The sequence below is a fragment of the Thermobia domestica genome, chromosome 18, assembly GCF_964235325.1.
Source record: "Thermobia domestica chromosome 18, izTheDome1.hap1.1, whole genome shotgun sequence".
Classification (NCBI taxonomy): domain Eukaryota; kingdom Metazoa; phylum Arthropoda; class Insecta; order Zygentoma; family Lepismatidae; genus Thermobia; species Thermobia domestica.
Window position 1 is genome coordinate 2,699,397 of NC_137471.1, and position 14,659 is coordinate 2,714,055.

The window sequence follows — 14,659 nt, forward strand, 5'->3', positions numbered from 1 at the left end:
ATTTTTTCTTTTCTGTTTGTGCATCGTATGTATGTATGTGTGTGTGAGTTCGTTGTGTGTTTATATGTGTTATTTACTTTAATCGAAAAACAAAACAGTATCGTTTTTGTTGTATTATACTTTATATGTATAAATAATGTGCCTTATATTTAAAAACAAATCTGTAAGTGTAAAAAATCATATATATATATATATATTGGATGTTTATTTTTGTAACTCGTCCATTCTATATTTTTTTTTCTTCTAATTTCTTCACATATGCATTGTTAGTTGAAAGAAACACATTTGTACTGTAAATAGGATATTTTAATAAAATATTGGTTGCGGAATTAGTTTTCACTTAATTATTTATAAACCTCGGTGGTATTCAGGCTGGTTCTTATATATAATCAACTGGCTTATATGCTGTAAAACAAGCTGAATAGGATTATTTTTATTACATGCTTTTTTTTTAAGCTTATAATGAATAGTTAATTATGTCCTCAAATCATGCAGCCATAATTTAGCTCATTTCCTGACGTCGAACAACGAAGAAATTTTGCACAGCGACATAAGTCGGGTGACAATATAATAGGGCATTGTTACTTTTCTTTTCTTTTACATTTCTATATATTTAAGTATTTTTTTTTTAACTAATAGTCCAGTCAAACTAGACAAGAAAAAAAATAAACCCAGAAAAAAAACACAAGCTGAAATTTGGCACATACCTTTGGGAAGGTGTATATAAGAACATACTAAAAGTCCTGAAAAATCCGGTGACGGGTTTGGCCGCCAAACTAGTTTTTAAATGTAATATCTGGTTCTTACTTTAATAGCTGTAACTCACGTTGTATTCGCACTATTGATGTTATTTTTACTTCTTTCGAATAACAAAGGACTACGCTTACAGACACCAGTCTACTACACACATGGGGGAAGTAACGGAGGGATTGAAAAAAAAATCCAAAATTTCTCTTCTTCCGATTACTTTTTTCTTAATCAGTTCACAATCTCGTTCTCTGAGAGTAGCAATTGAACTTACATTAAATACTCCACAATACACACGATATAACATAAAATATCATTGAAATCATAGTGATAGAATCGGAATAACAAATAAAACTTCATTAAGTACTACTCCTTGACTACGCATAGAGCGAATAAGGCATTCTGTCAAACTACATTCCTCAACTGTTATGTTTACTTCTTCAACGCCAGTTGTCACATCTCAAGAGAAGTTCTTTGCAAATCTGAAGAAAATTCTGGATTTATTGAAATAGTTTCTAAGCATCTCACGGCTGCTGGTATCAGTGTTCTTCAATCCTCTGGAGACGCAGATACCCAGATTGTGCGCACAGCAATAGAACTCTCTCAAACAGCCAGATCCAATATCAATTATTGGGGAAGATGCTGATCTGTTTGTACTTTTGGCCTTATTAGCAAGTGAGGAAATAGATGCTACATCCATTAACCTAGCAGGAGAAAAGTTCCTTCTAGTCTTCAGTTCAAGAAAATTACAAGAAAATTTTAAGAGAGAAGAAGACATTTACCATTTTTATATGCTGTCACAGGTGCGATACATATCAGCTCCTTACCGTCAAGGAAAGAAAAAGTCATACCATTTGCTGAAGAAACGCAAAGACCTACAACAGCAAGTCGGCATTTTCAACGATGAAAATGCGACTCCTGAATCCGTCATTGCTCCTAGTGAATTGTTTCTTCTAACTTTGTACGGTGCTGAAAGGTCAGTACTTACCTTAGATCAGCTGCGTTATGCAACATTCATAAAATGATTGCGAAATATCCCATCACAAGTGAAATTCAAGTGGAAGCTTTGTTACCTACCAGTGCAGCAGCCCACCAGCACTTACTTCCGATTTACCATCAGGTACAACTCTGGAAAGGTAACAAGCTACCTCTTACTTCTTGAGAATCGCAGAGAACTGAAACATGTTTCGAACCGATCATGACAGTCAAAGTTCCAGCTCTGGACTCTATTTTAACTTATATTTTGTAACTGCAAGATGGGATATGAATGCGTATTTAAGTGCAGAAAAACAGAACTGATATATACCTCATTGTGTGGACATTTTAATGGCAGTAGTTGCACCAATTTCTATTATGAGGAAATCAATCCCGATGAAAATACGAATGTGGACACTATTGAAACGTAATAATTGCAGGGCTCATAGCGAGTCACTTTTTAAACTAAAAAGTTATTTTTTTTTTCAAGTTGGTCACTAAAAGTTACTTTTTTTTTCAATTTGTCACTAAAAGTTACTTTTTTGGGAGGTAAAGTGATTTTTTCGTGTGATTTATGTTTTGCATTGGCAGTTTTCTAAGAAAAATATAAAAATAAATGGAAAAAGATAGAAACTTGTTACTCATTACTCTTCTGAAAGCTTCAGTACTTGCTGTCACATGTGAAACAGTCAGCTTTATTCTCACTTCAGCTTTTATTCTTTCTAAAGCACAGTGGACGGTTGGTGGATGCTTAAGCTCTCAATGTGGGGTTGAGAACCCTTCTGTGTATATTCTTTCTTCTATCATAATAGTCTTTGAGTTTTCTCTCGTAATAGTTAACGCTCCGCTCAACGTTGTGTATGTGTGTTTGTGTGGTTCATCATGTTCGTCTTGTGTTATGCTTCTTGTATGTTCTTCTTAAGAGTAGGTGATGAATTTGAATATTTCACGGCTTTGAGAACTCTCAATGCTAAGTTAAATATAATGTCTGGGATGAAGAAATTCTGAAATAGGCCAGAACTGATTCCACTTACTCAGAAGTTTCTGACATCTGCTAAGCCTGCTTACCGTAACTACAAAGCATACTTTGAAAACCTAAGAAAGGAGGAAGCTCAAAAAGAAGAAAAGATGAAACAAAAGAACAAACAGAGAGAGGTGATGGAGAAATTGACAAAGGAAAAAAGAGGCATGATGAGATTTTGATCACTCTTTCTTGTGCTTTTGGTCACTTTTCAACTATTTACAAGAGACCAGACCACTATGAGCCCTGTAATCGTTATTGAAAATCCAGACTGCATTTAGAAGTACTGTTTACTGAAAATGCCACTCTGTTCTTAACGAATTTTTAAAATTATTATTGTCTTTCATTTCGGATACATGAAAACACTGTAAAAGCTTCTTTAATTGGAACTATTGTAGACTGTGCACGTTATCAGAATAATTCATTTATTGATAAATTAGAGAGAATTTGGTGACTTGTAGATGATTTACCTAAGATTAGGGATAAACTGGCCTCCAATAGAACCCTGCTACAACAGTTGTATAAATATTTGTTATTTCTTTTCTATTATTATGGTGCCAATGAAACTTGGAGGCTATATTATGCGTCAACTGATTAAGGAAAAAAGTAATCGGAAGAAGGGAAATTTTGGGGATTCCCTCCATTACTTCCCCCATGTGCAGTAGACTGGTAAGTGTCTGTAAGCATAGTCCTTTGTTATTCGACTGAAGTAAAAATAACATCAATAGTACAAATACAACGTGAGTTATAGCTATTAAAGTAAGAACTAGTTATTACCTTTAAAAACTAGTTTAATGGCTATTTTCCAATATGGCTGCCAAACCCGTTACCAGATATTTCAGGACTTTTAATATTGTTACATACACCTTTTTCAAGGTATGTGCAAAATTTTACCTTGTATGACTTTTTTCTGGGTTAATGTATAAGAAAACTAATCGGAAGAAGGGTAATTTTGTGGATTTTTAAAAAGAACTCGTGCAGTAAACTAGCAAGTGTGATGCATGGTCCGTAAGCCTAATCCTTTGTTATTCGAACGAAGTAAAAATAATATAAATAGAGCAAATACAACGTGAATTATAGCTATTAAAGTGAGAACCAGTTATTACCTTTAAAAACCACAGTTTGGTGGCCATTTTCCAATATGGTGGCCCATCCCATCACCGGATATTTCAGAACTTTTAGTACCGTAAGACTAAAGTTTTACTTCAGGGACAACTTTGCACAAAATATGAAAAGAAATGAAATCTTTGAGTTTTACGTCCCACGGTTATGCCGGTTAGGCTAAAGGAGACGGCGATGATGAGTAATGAATGAAATGGTGGAATGAAGAAAGTGAGAGGAAACGGGAGAACCCAGAGAAAACCCACGCACACGGTGTTTGTCCACCACAAAGTTCACTTGGCGGGGGCTGGGATCGAACCCGGGACCCCAAGCACCAGAGGTGAACGCTCTACCACTGAGCCACCACGGCCCAAAATATGAAAAGAGTTGCACAGTCCTCTGTCAATAAAACCATAAACTAAAGAGAAAGTTTCAACTGCCACCGTAAGATAGAACATCTAACTGTATTTTGGCCATAATATTGGTGGTTAACGTAAGTCCTAATCACCCGGAGGGTTTGTTGTTGTAGAAGTATGGAAAGTAGTCACTGTAAAGGCCACCAAAATTTGAAAGATATCACATACAAGAATTTCCGTCAAAGCTAAGTCAGTTTCATAAAATACTATTGTGTATAATGGAACTTTGATGCAATAATTGAAATTGAAGTGTGAAATGTTTTAAAGTAATAATAATAAACTGGGAGAAGGCGGTTTCAGCCTCTAATCGGGGTTACTTTGTACCGGTCCAAAGTAACCCCTTAGATACGAAATTATTACTGCTGGTACCTTCTGACTTCTAATTTTAGGTAAATTTCCTATTTAGGCAGATGCCGGAATGGATTTCTTGTTGGAAAATAAATTACGAACAGTGGCAGATCCAGAAAAAATAGTTTGAGAGGGTCTTCACTCAGAAAGGCTTCGTGGTTTTTTTTTTTTTTTTTTAATCACTAGGCTTTGGGGGGCGGGGAGGGAGCTTGAAGCTTATACGCATAGGAATGATTAACATTAGATATTTTAAAAAGAAATCATACAATTTGGGTGGACTTCAGTGGGAAAACCCCAAACCCTGTAAATCTTCCACCAGTTATTTTTGGGATGATATTCTTGGATATAAAGAATATAAATATAAAAAGCAAACCAGTTCACAGGAATTTTTTCTGTTCTTGAGTTGGCATTTTTGTGAGGCATGCTAAACTATTAGAATGTGGTTCCTGTGCCGGTATCAGAAAATACATAATTTTCTTTACAAATATCGATAATTCATATTATGTACTGGTTCCGGTATCATCATTCTAATATCAATATTTGTAGACTGCTATAATTATGTATAATTATGTAGGGAGTGAAATGAATAAATACTGAAGGGAAAACGTTGTACAGAAACATGATGTTCGTATATTGAACATACTTTCTTGTATGTGGTGCAAAGTATCCTCAGCTATGGGGTTATATTGTATCAACGTTTATATTTCAGTAACTATGGTCATACTGAATGTTTACTAATGAACTTGCACTAATGTTTTCTTATATATCTAACTATTATGTTTAAAATACAGTGTTCTAAATCATTACATTTGTAAGTTGCATGCGATTTTCTATAAAATAGCTTAAATCTACTGCAAACGGTATGTTATATACACCTTCCCAAAGGCATGTGCAAAATTTCAGCTTGTTAATGATTTTTTCCGGGTTTGTATATATATTGACTGGACTATAAGATGAATTGAAGAGGAAAGCAAAATACCCTTTATCATAGGCAACCAAGAATACTTTGCTGATGTTCAGGTTGCATAGAAGCATGGGAATGTCAGATTTTAACAATTGTTCAACCGCGTCCTCAAATCTTGCAAACTCAACTCATTTCCTAACGTCATACAATGATTAAATTTTGTACAGCTTCTTAACTTCAGGGACAATATAATACTCAATGGCTGCTCTAATATATATATATTTTAAAGTTAGATCTCTTGTTTGATTTTAAAGATTGATATGAGCCTTTCCAGGCACGTAGCCAGGATTTCGTAAAGGGGGGGATCCGCCACATGAAATACTGTGGTCGTCACGCCAAATTCTCGATCATTCTTAACTATTTTACTGGCAACATATATAGGTTCGTTTAGCCAGGATTTCGTAATAGGGGGGTAACTTCACATGAAATACTGAAGACCCAGAAGCTCGATCCATCTAGACTATTTTACCGGCAACATATATTAATTTGTTAGGACAATAAAATGAGGATACGTCACCAAGTATTTTAATAACAAAGTATGAAGAAATCTCGAGTAAAACAATATAAAAAGTATTGAAAAAGACTTTACAATATTTAAGTTGTTCCTCTGTTCATTCAAATATAAGAATTTTCTTTTCATTATGACCTCAACTATTATAAAAAAATACACATCCACCCAGTGGCGGCGATTGGACGTTAAAAGTGGGGGGCAAGATCTGATCTGAATATTTGTATATCAACGTTAGTTTTCTTAGTTGTTTCTAATATTTTGTTTGCTGAAAGGTTGCATAACTAATAGGATACTATGTTTTTTCAATTAAAATATCGTATAATGTATTTCATATTTTATTAAGTAAATTGGCAAGGGCAACCTAAATTGGTACTAACCCTTTGTACTATTAAACAACGAAGGTGTAAGAAGAGATTTGATTCTTTGCTTATGGACATCTTAAAATTCTGTCTGAAAAATTGTGTGATCAGATTATTTAATAACAAATTTGTAAAACAAATAAATAGAAAGGATAATATTAATCATAGTAATGAAGAATGACATTTTAGGCACTGTCAATTTTTGTGCAATTTAAGAATAACTTGTGAAAGAATTATTATTTCTTTTGCGAAATGTTCTCTCAATTAGTTTCAAAGCGGCTGACTAACATATCGAGTCCTTGTAAGAAGGAATTGTTGCTACGCTAGAATTGTTGCGCTCCAATGGGTTAAATTTTGGGCAGGACCGTAACTTGTGGGGGGCAGGGGACAACTGCCCCCCAGAGAAGCTCTCCGCCGTTCGATGCGAGCTAATTTTAAGACAAAATTTTCTTACTCCATATACGGTACGAACATGGAAAATATAAATGAAGCATCAAACAGTTTCACTACATTACATAAACTAAAAAGCACACAAAAGGTAAATAAAACAAAAATAAGTTGTGAGCCCATTTCAGTAAAAACTGTCTACTATTAGGGTCCCTAGAAATAATATTTATTCATATGGCTTTGAGGTTTGTGAATATTGTCCCATTAATTAATTTGTCATGCATGAAACGGGCCCAGGGGAATAACTAACGGCCCCGCAGATCATGCCGTGCGGGAAGGCCCACAGGCTCCGGGGTCCCATAAAGAGTAAGAGAAAGATGGAAAGAGGGGACCCAAGAATTAGAAAAACAACTTTTTCTAGGGGGCCCAAATACCCGTATTAATGCTTGCCTCCCCCCCAAAAAAAATCTAAGTTACGGCGCTGTTTTGGGGTCATTTTCCGTGGCAATTGAAACGGAAATCCTGTAGCTTTCTTAACTCGACGGGAAGACAAATAACCCATACGTCCTCACGCAACGGCAAATATTATATGGCGCCATTTTTTCTATGAAGCAGTAATATACACAAACTTTACATTTCCAAATGAAATTATGTACTTTAAGGGTCACTTCAAAAAAGTGAGGGGGCAACTGCCCCCTCTTCCCCCCTAATCGCCGCCCATGCATCCACCATTATAAAAAGTACATATCCAATATTGTCTTGTAAAATATTTTACAATATCTGTGTTTCTTTCTATGTTGAATTAAATGTTAACAGAACTTTCTTTCCACATTAACTTTTTTGTTTTTATTATTCCGTCAACTACTGTCTGTTCCAAATGAGAGGTTAAAGTAGCAATAGAAAACTGTTTCTGAAATAACGTGTTTGAAACTGCAGAGAAGAGATGACGAAAAATTATGATTAAAAATGTTCACGCTGTTACAGAACGGCACTATGCTTTCGAAAGCTTGAAAGTTTTTTTGACTAGCAGCAGAAATTTTGTGAATTCCGTTACTTTTCTAGAAATTTCAAATTTCTTGACTTTTCCAGGATATCCCGCTCATTCGCCATTTATTGCAAGTAATATAAATCTCTTCATAAGAAAGAGTAACCAAAAGCTTGCTGTAGCTTTTTATTTTTAACGCTGGTACTTCTTTTTCTTGTTTCTGTTTGTTTCATCCTTCCTTATTTTTTTCGTTTCTGGTGTCAAACCGGGGTCCGGACCCCCTGGACCCCCCTTGGCTGCGTGCCTGGTCTTTCGTTATTGAATCGGCTTCACTTTTCACCACAAGTTTGAACAAAGTTTCAGATATTTACAATTTTTCCTAACACATCTGAAAAATAAAGAAAAATATCTTTATTTTTTAAAAAATGCTTTCTTTAAACAAAATAGGGGTATTAAAAAGTAAAAAATAATTCCGTTTTCAAGAAAAGTGCTTTTTAAAAAATTCTTGTATTTATGCATAACTCAAAAGAAAGCATTGGGAGCACTCTTATATTCAATCACTTGAATAAATTATTTGTATATAAAATCGCTTCTCAAGTATATCTTTCTTTTTAGTCATGCGTAAATTTAAAAAAAAAAAAAAAAATTGTGTAAAGTAATTTTCTTGAAAACTGATTTCTTTTAGTTTCCAGACGAGTCATCATTCTTTGATGTCCGTTTCTCGGGGATACATGATCAAAATTCCAAGTCTTCAAATCTGCATCAAGATAGCTATGTTATTAATCTACAAATACATTTTCGTTAAGTTACAGTGAATAATATAAAAGTTTTATGTCTTGTAACCTTTTTCCGGGTCATCCCTCGTATAAATTTAAAATTAAACAACCACAACTACCTCAGAGTAGCATAAGCAACGAAGAAAGATTTTAAAAAACGACCTTGAAGGATTTGTTTTCTTGAAGGTTTTATTTAACCACTGATGCAAATTAACAACATCAATTAACGTCTTTTGAGCTGCACATATCCATCTTACGTATAGCAACTCTTTAAAAAACTATGCTCTGTGTTTAGTTTCAGTGAAGTGATAGTTCTGTATTCTGTGTTTTAATAACTAAACTAACGTGGAATCAAAATATGGGATCATTTCGTGTTGGGAAGTTGTGTTAAGAGCTGAAAGCGTCACTTTCTAAAGCTGAAAATTGGGTAAGTCAATAGAAAATTAATAACTTTCGGTATTAATTGAAACGGGTGTAAGGGAACTTTAACCTTTCAATTAACTAGCATTTGTGTATCTGTTCCAAATTTAATGATACTTGACGTATGTCTTCCTACAAACTTAGGTTAAGATTAATTTAAATTTAACGTCCCTTTAAGCAGCGAGGCTATTTGAAATGAAATGAAATCTTTCAGTTTTACGTCCCACGATTATGCCAGCTAGGCTAAAGGAGACGGTGATGATGAGAAATTAATGAAATGGTGGAATGAATAAAGTGGGAGGAAACGGGAGAACCCCGAGGAAACCCACGCACATGGTGTTTGACTACCACAAAGTTCACTTGGCGGGAGGTGGGATTGAACCCGGGATCCCATGCACCAGAGGTGAACGCTGTACCACTGAGCCACCGCGGCCTCTACGAGGCTATTTGAGACTTGTACCTACAACTTACGTTGGGATTGGAACCACATGAACTCCCACCGGGAATTGAACTCGACTCTCCCTCGTCAAAGGCACATACGCTATCTACTTAGTCATGCGGGGGAGATGTCTACAACCTTAGGAAATAAGTAATGTTTCTGAGTTGAAATTCGTCAAGAACGAAGGAGGAAATACTTTGCAAGTTCGAAATGTATGTACACTCTATTCCAAAAGGAATCAGTGCAATGATTATGAGTGTTTTAAACTTAACATTTTCTAAGTCCAACTTTGGGTATCTTGGGAAACAGTAAGTCAAAAATGTTAGTTCGAGCCCCCAAGCCAAACTTCGATGTCGTGAGAAAATGTGGAGATGTATTCTTCTTTTACGTGTAATAAGGCATGTTGAAATTTTATAAGGTCTAGAAAAATTTACATAATGATATAGTAGGCCTATTTCGAAACTTTGTATACATGTGAGTACATACTAGTTTTCTCCCCTGCATTTCCATGCGTAAAAAAAAAAAAAGGTAAGACAGGGAACATAGTTCTCGCGTCCATAGAAAAACAAAGCCAAAGGGGAAAAAATATAAAACTGATTTGAATGTAATTGTCTTGGAAATTCAGTTATATTTCTTAAGATGAAACTCGGCAGGACTGTTCATGTTAGCTCAATGGTATGCCTTTGGTGTGCGTGGTCCCGCGTTCGATTCCCGGTGGGAGAGCCTTTGGAATTTTAAATGTCCTCGATGTTTCTATGTTCGTGTTCCTGTGGAGTCTAGTAATCCTGAATAATGGTAGGAGGAGGAAATAAGGTCCAGGAAGCTTTATATATATGAAGTGTTAAAGCCCAGGATTTATAATCGTAAGGTTATGAGTTCGATTCCCATTTGGGTTAAACTTTTTGACATTTAATGATATATTCCTGAAAGCATGAATAATTATATAAAATAATGAAATGAAATCCTTCAGTTTAACGTCCCACAATTATGCCCCTCAGTGGTAGAGCGTTCATCTCTGGTACATGAGGTCCTTGATTAGATCCTAGCTGGTGCCAATGAGTTTGTGGTGGACAAACACCGTGTCCATGGGTTTTCTCGAGGTTCTCTCGTTTCCTCCCACTTTCTCCATTCCTCTATTTCTTTCATTATTTATCATCACCGTTTCCTTTCACCTACCCGGCATAACCGTGGGATGTAACACTAGAAGATTTCATTTCATTTCTTATCTTTATTCTTTTTCGCATTAGAAACACATTGTACTTAATGTAATCTTCATAATACGTTGTTCAAATGAGGGCTTGTATTACCGATTAGCAATCCCATTTAATAGGCCTGTAACATTTATATATTTTTTTTATTGCATCTAGGTAGTCAAAATGTCTATCTTTGTACTTCTATCTGTAATTTACTTAAAAGTAACCTTGTAATTGTAATCTTGTAATTTACTTAAAAGTAAAACACTTCTTATTTGTTTCTATTAAGATAAGACTCCATTTGAAACATTATAAGAAAAGGTTAAAAAAGAAAAAAAGAACGAACCTTTCTTGGTAATTTAGCAAAATAGCTGACAGAATAAAGGAAACAGACTAAAGTAATCCTTTTGAGATAACCTAAGTAGTATCTTTTTTTCAATTAATTGAAACAACGTTTCAATCTACGAAAGGATATGATAAATTAACGACATACATTACATATTTAAATTAAAGTTAAATATCTAAAGAGATAAGAAAAGAAAGCTATCGTAAGTACAGACTCTCTCTTTGTCTCTCTTTTGTTTTAGATTTAAATGACGTAGTGTACTTAATAATAGAATCTCCATTTTAACAGAGAATACTGCCTTATGAAAAGTAACATCATCATCGTTATAGGTATTCTGCCATTATTAGCAGGTCATCTACCATGTTCCACTGTCTTCTGCTAACCTCTTTGTCTTTACATACGATTTTTGTATTTTGATATCGTCCATTAATTGTAATCTACTTCGCCCTCTTCCTTTCTTTCCTGCCACCATATTCTGTAGCACGTCCCTCATGATACAGTTCCCTCTTAGCCAATCTCCCAACCAGTTTCCCTTCCCCTTCTTAATAATATCTAAAATTGTTCTCTTCTCCTCCCACTATTTCTAACACCCTTTCATTCGTTTTCCGGTCGATCCAGCTAATTCGCTCCATTCTCCTCCACACCCATATTTCTAAAGCTTCCAGTTGTTTTTCATCATTTTTGTATAATATCCATGTTTCTGTTCCATACAGTACAATACTCCACGCGAAGCATTTTATAAGTTTTTTTTTTTCTCAACTCTTTATTCAAGGTCCCACAAAATAGTTTTCTTCCTTCTAAAGGCTTCTATCACCATTCCTATCCTTGTTTTTATTTCATGTTATGACAAGTAACAATAACATAATAATTTAGAATAAAACATTACAATAAAAGCAGTGTCGGCTCCAGAGGTCTATAAGGTAGAAGTCCCATTGGTAGTAGCACTGAAAGCGGATTTCCCTCTTTCTACATAACAGGCTTTGGGGGCTCTACTGATTTTTTTTTTCTAAATTTTAAATTCTGATTACAGAAATAAAAACAATGAATTTATCATTGCATAATCATATATCCAGTATATGTCTGATATGTAGAATTACTAAACTTAATTTTAAATACATTACTCAGCACAAATAATTCAAACTATCTAGAAGTGGAAAATTAAAAAAAAAAAAATATTTCCAACACTGCTCAGCCTATTTCTTCTGTTTCAATTTCTTAATCGATTCCGGAAAAATCATTCGATTACATGTCTATTAATACAAGTACTTATTAACAGTGTAATTTGCAACGGATACAAAAGCTAAGTAATGGTGAAATGTTAATTAATTTGAAAACTATTTCAGTTTAACGTCCCACGATTATGCCTCTTAGGCTACGGCAAGGGTGCCGATCCTGGAAGGGGGGCGAGGGAGCCCGGGCCCCCAAAGTTCATGTGGACCCCCTCTATTGTACTTATGAATATGCAATATTTGGTACAATTTGAATGTAATTTGTCTTAAAAATCCTGATATATGACTTCTGCATCTGAATGCCCCCCCCCCCCAAATTACAGAGAAATCTGCGCTCTTGGGCTAAGGGATACGATGATTAAGGCAAACGAATGATGATGGAAGAATTGGTGGAATGAGAAAGTGGGAGGAAACGGGAGTATTCCGAGAAAACTCACAGACACAATGTTGTCCACCACAAGTTCACCTGGCCGGAGTTCGAACCTGAGACCCTACGCACCAGAGATAAGCGCTCCACCACCGAACCACTGTCTCTTCCTTTAAGTAGTTTAATTTATCGTATATTTATTAACATTATTTATTAAGAGACATGGTAATACTTCCATGATTCATTAAAATTCAAGTATGCACTCGATTTTGATCGTTTCTAAAGTAAATGAGTAATTGAACCATTCATTTCAAAAAGGCCATATATCCACCAAATTAAATTGTTGAACAGAAAGAAAAAAAAAAAACTTTGGATTGCAAACTCGAGGTGTACAATGGCATCGATGATATTAAGGCAATAGTGTAGGATATGTAACATAATGTGATCATACAATTGGTCTTTTCACAGCGGATTTCTTCGCCTACGTCTCGACTTTGCACTAAAATGAAAATGCGGTGCGGATGGACATATGGCCTTTTCGCAATGACTGATTCAATTAAAGACTCGCTATAGAAAGCACTGTAAGAGCCACCTTGAAATTGTTTCACTTATTTTATTTGTTTAATAATTTTATGCCTTAGTTAGATTAGCTAGGTTGTATTTCTAAGCAATAGTATTTTCTATTTTGTGACGCTTGGGCACAATTTACTATCTTTTGTCTCTACTGTTACAGTAACTATTGTTTCTGGCACTTACATTGTTTTCTACAACGAATTTTCAACTGTTCAATCTTCTTTTTAACCCTTTAATTGGCAGGCATTGATAGCATTACCATTAAAATATTTAGTTTGCTTTTATGGTTGAACCATGTCTTCCTGATCATAATTTTGTAATTTTTAAAGTATTTTTGTACTTTGGTTACAAAATACAGAGTGTTTATTTCAAAACAACATTGCCAATAAAATAGGCCTTACGTGTAGCTACTAAGCAGCAATGCCCTATTATGGTTAAATATCATAAGAATACGCTCAGTAATTACCAACAGTTTCGTTGAAATATTTTCCTACAGAGCGAGAAACCACAAATGAAAAAAAAAAGAACTTTCGTGGAACGTAGGAGATAAAGCTTCTACAATCCTAAATTTGACTGTCCCTTGCTGACGAAGATTAGAAATATCTAAAGAAGCGGCCCGCAAATCATGTATATGAATATTGTATAAAAGCAATAATGCCTATTAAATTATCACTGAAGTTAAAGTTCGTGCGGATAACGCAATAGAATGCGATGTTGCTTGAGAGCAACAGTATTAAATAAAGGCGTTAAGCACTAAGACGTGTAGACCTACTATTTAACATAGAATCTGAATCACACATCTTTCTACCGGGAATTGAAAACACTGGTATCCCATGGCGAAGATGCATTTGCTAATTGTACTCGGGTTAGCCGTTTGGTTGTCCGCGAACTCCTCCTAGACCGTTTGGCCGATCTCAACCAAACTTAGCACGCTGATAGAGTATGTCGTGCTGAGTGACAACATAGGTCGAAATCAAAAATCCGATGTACCATCGAGGAATAATCACCGAAAAACGCTTTCTCCTAGACCGTTTGGCCGATCTCAACCAAACTTAGCACGCTGATAGAGTATGTCGTGCTGAGTGACAACATAGGTCGAAATCAAAAATCCGATGTACCATCGAGGAATAATCACCGAAAAACGCTTCCTCCTAGACCGTTTGGCCGATCTCAACCAAACTTAGCACGCTGATAGAGTATGTCGTGCTGAGTGACAACATAGGTCGAAATCAAAAATCCGATGTACCATCGAGGAATAATCACCGAAAAACGCTTCCTGATTACGTAGTTTAAGCTCGCTCAGCTCATTTCATTGCAATCGGGTGGGTATATCCATTGCATTCCTAGTTATATATCCACAAGGAAGCGTAAAAATATGCATGAAGTTTCGGAAGTCTAGCGGGGATCGAATTTACTGAACGTCTGTGACTGTTTTTCCCTCTTAAACCTACAATACATGTCTTCACAATTAAGTCAAAATCACAATAAAACTGATCTTTGGG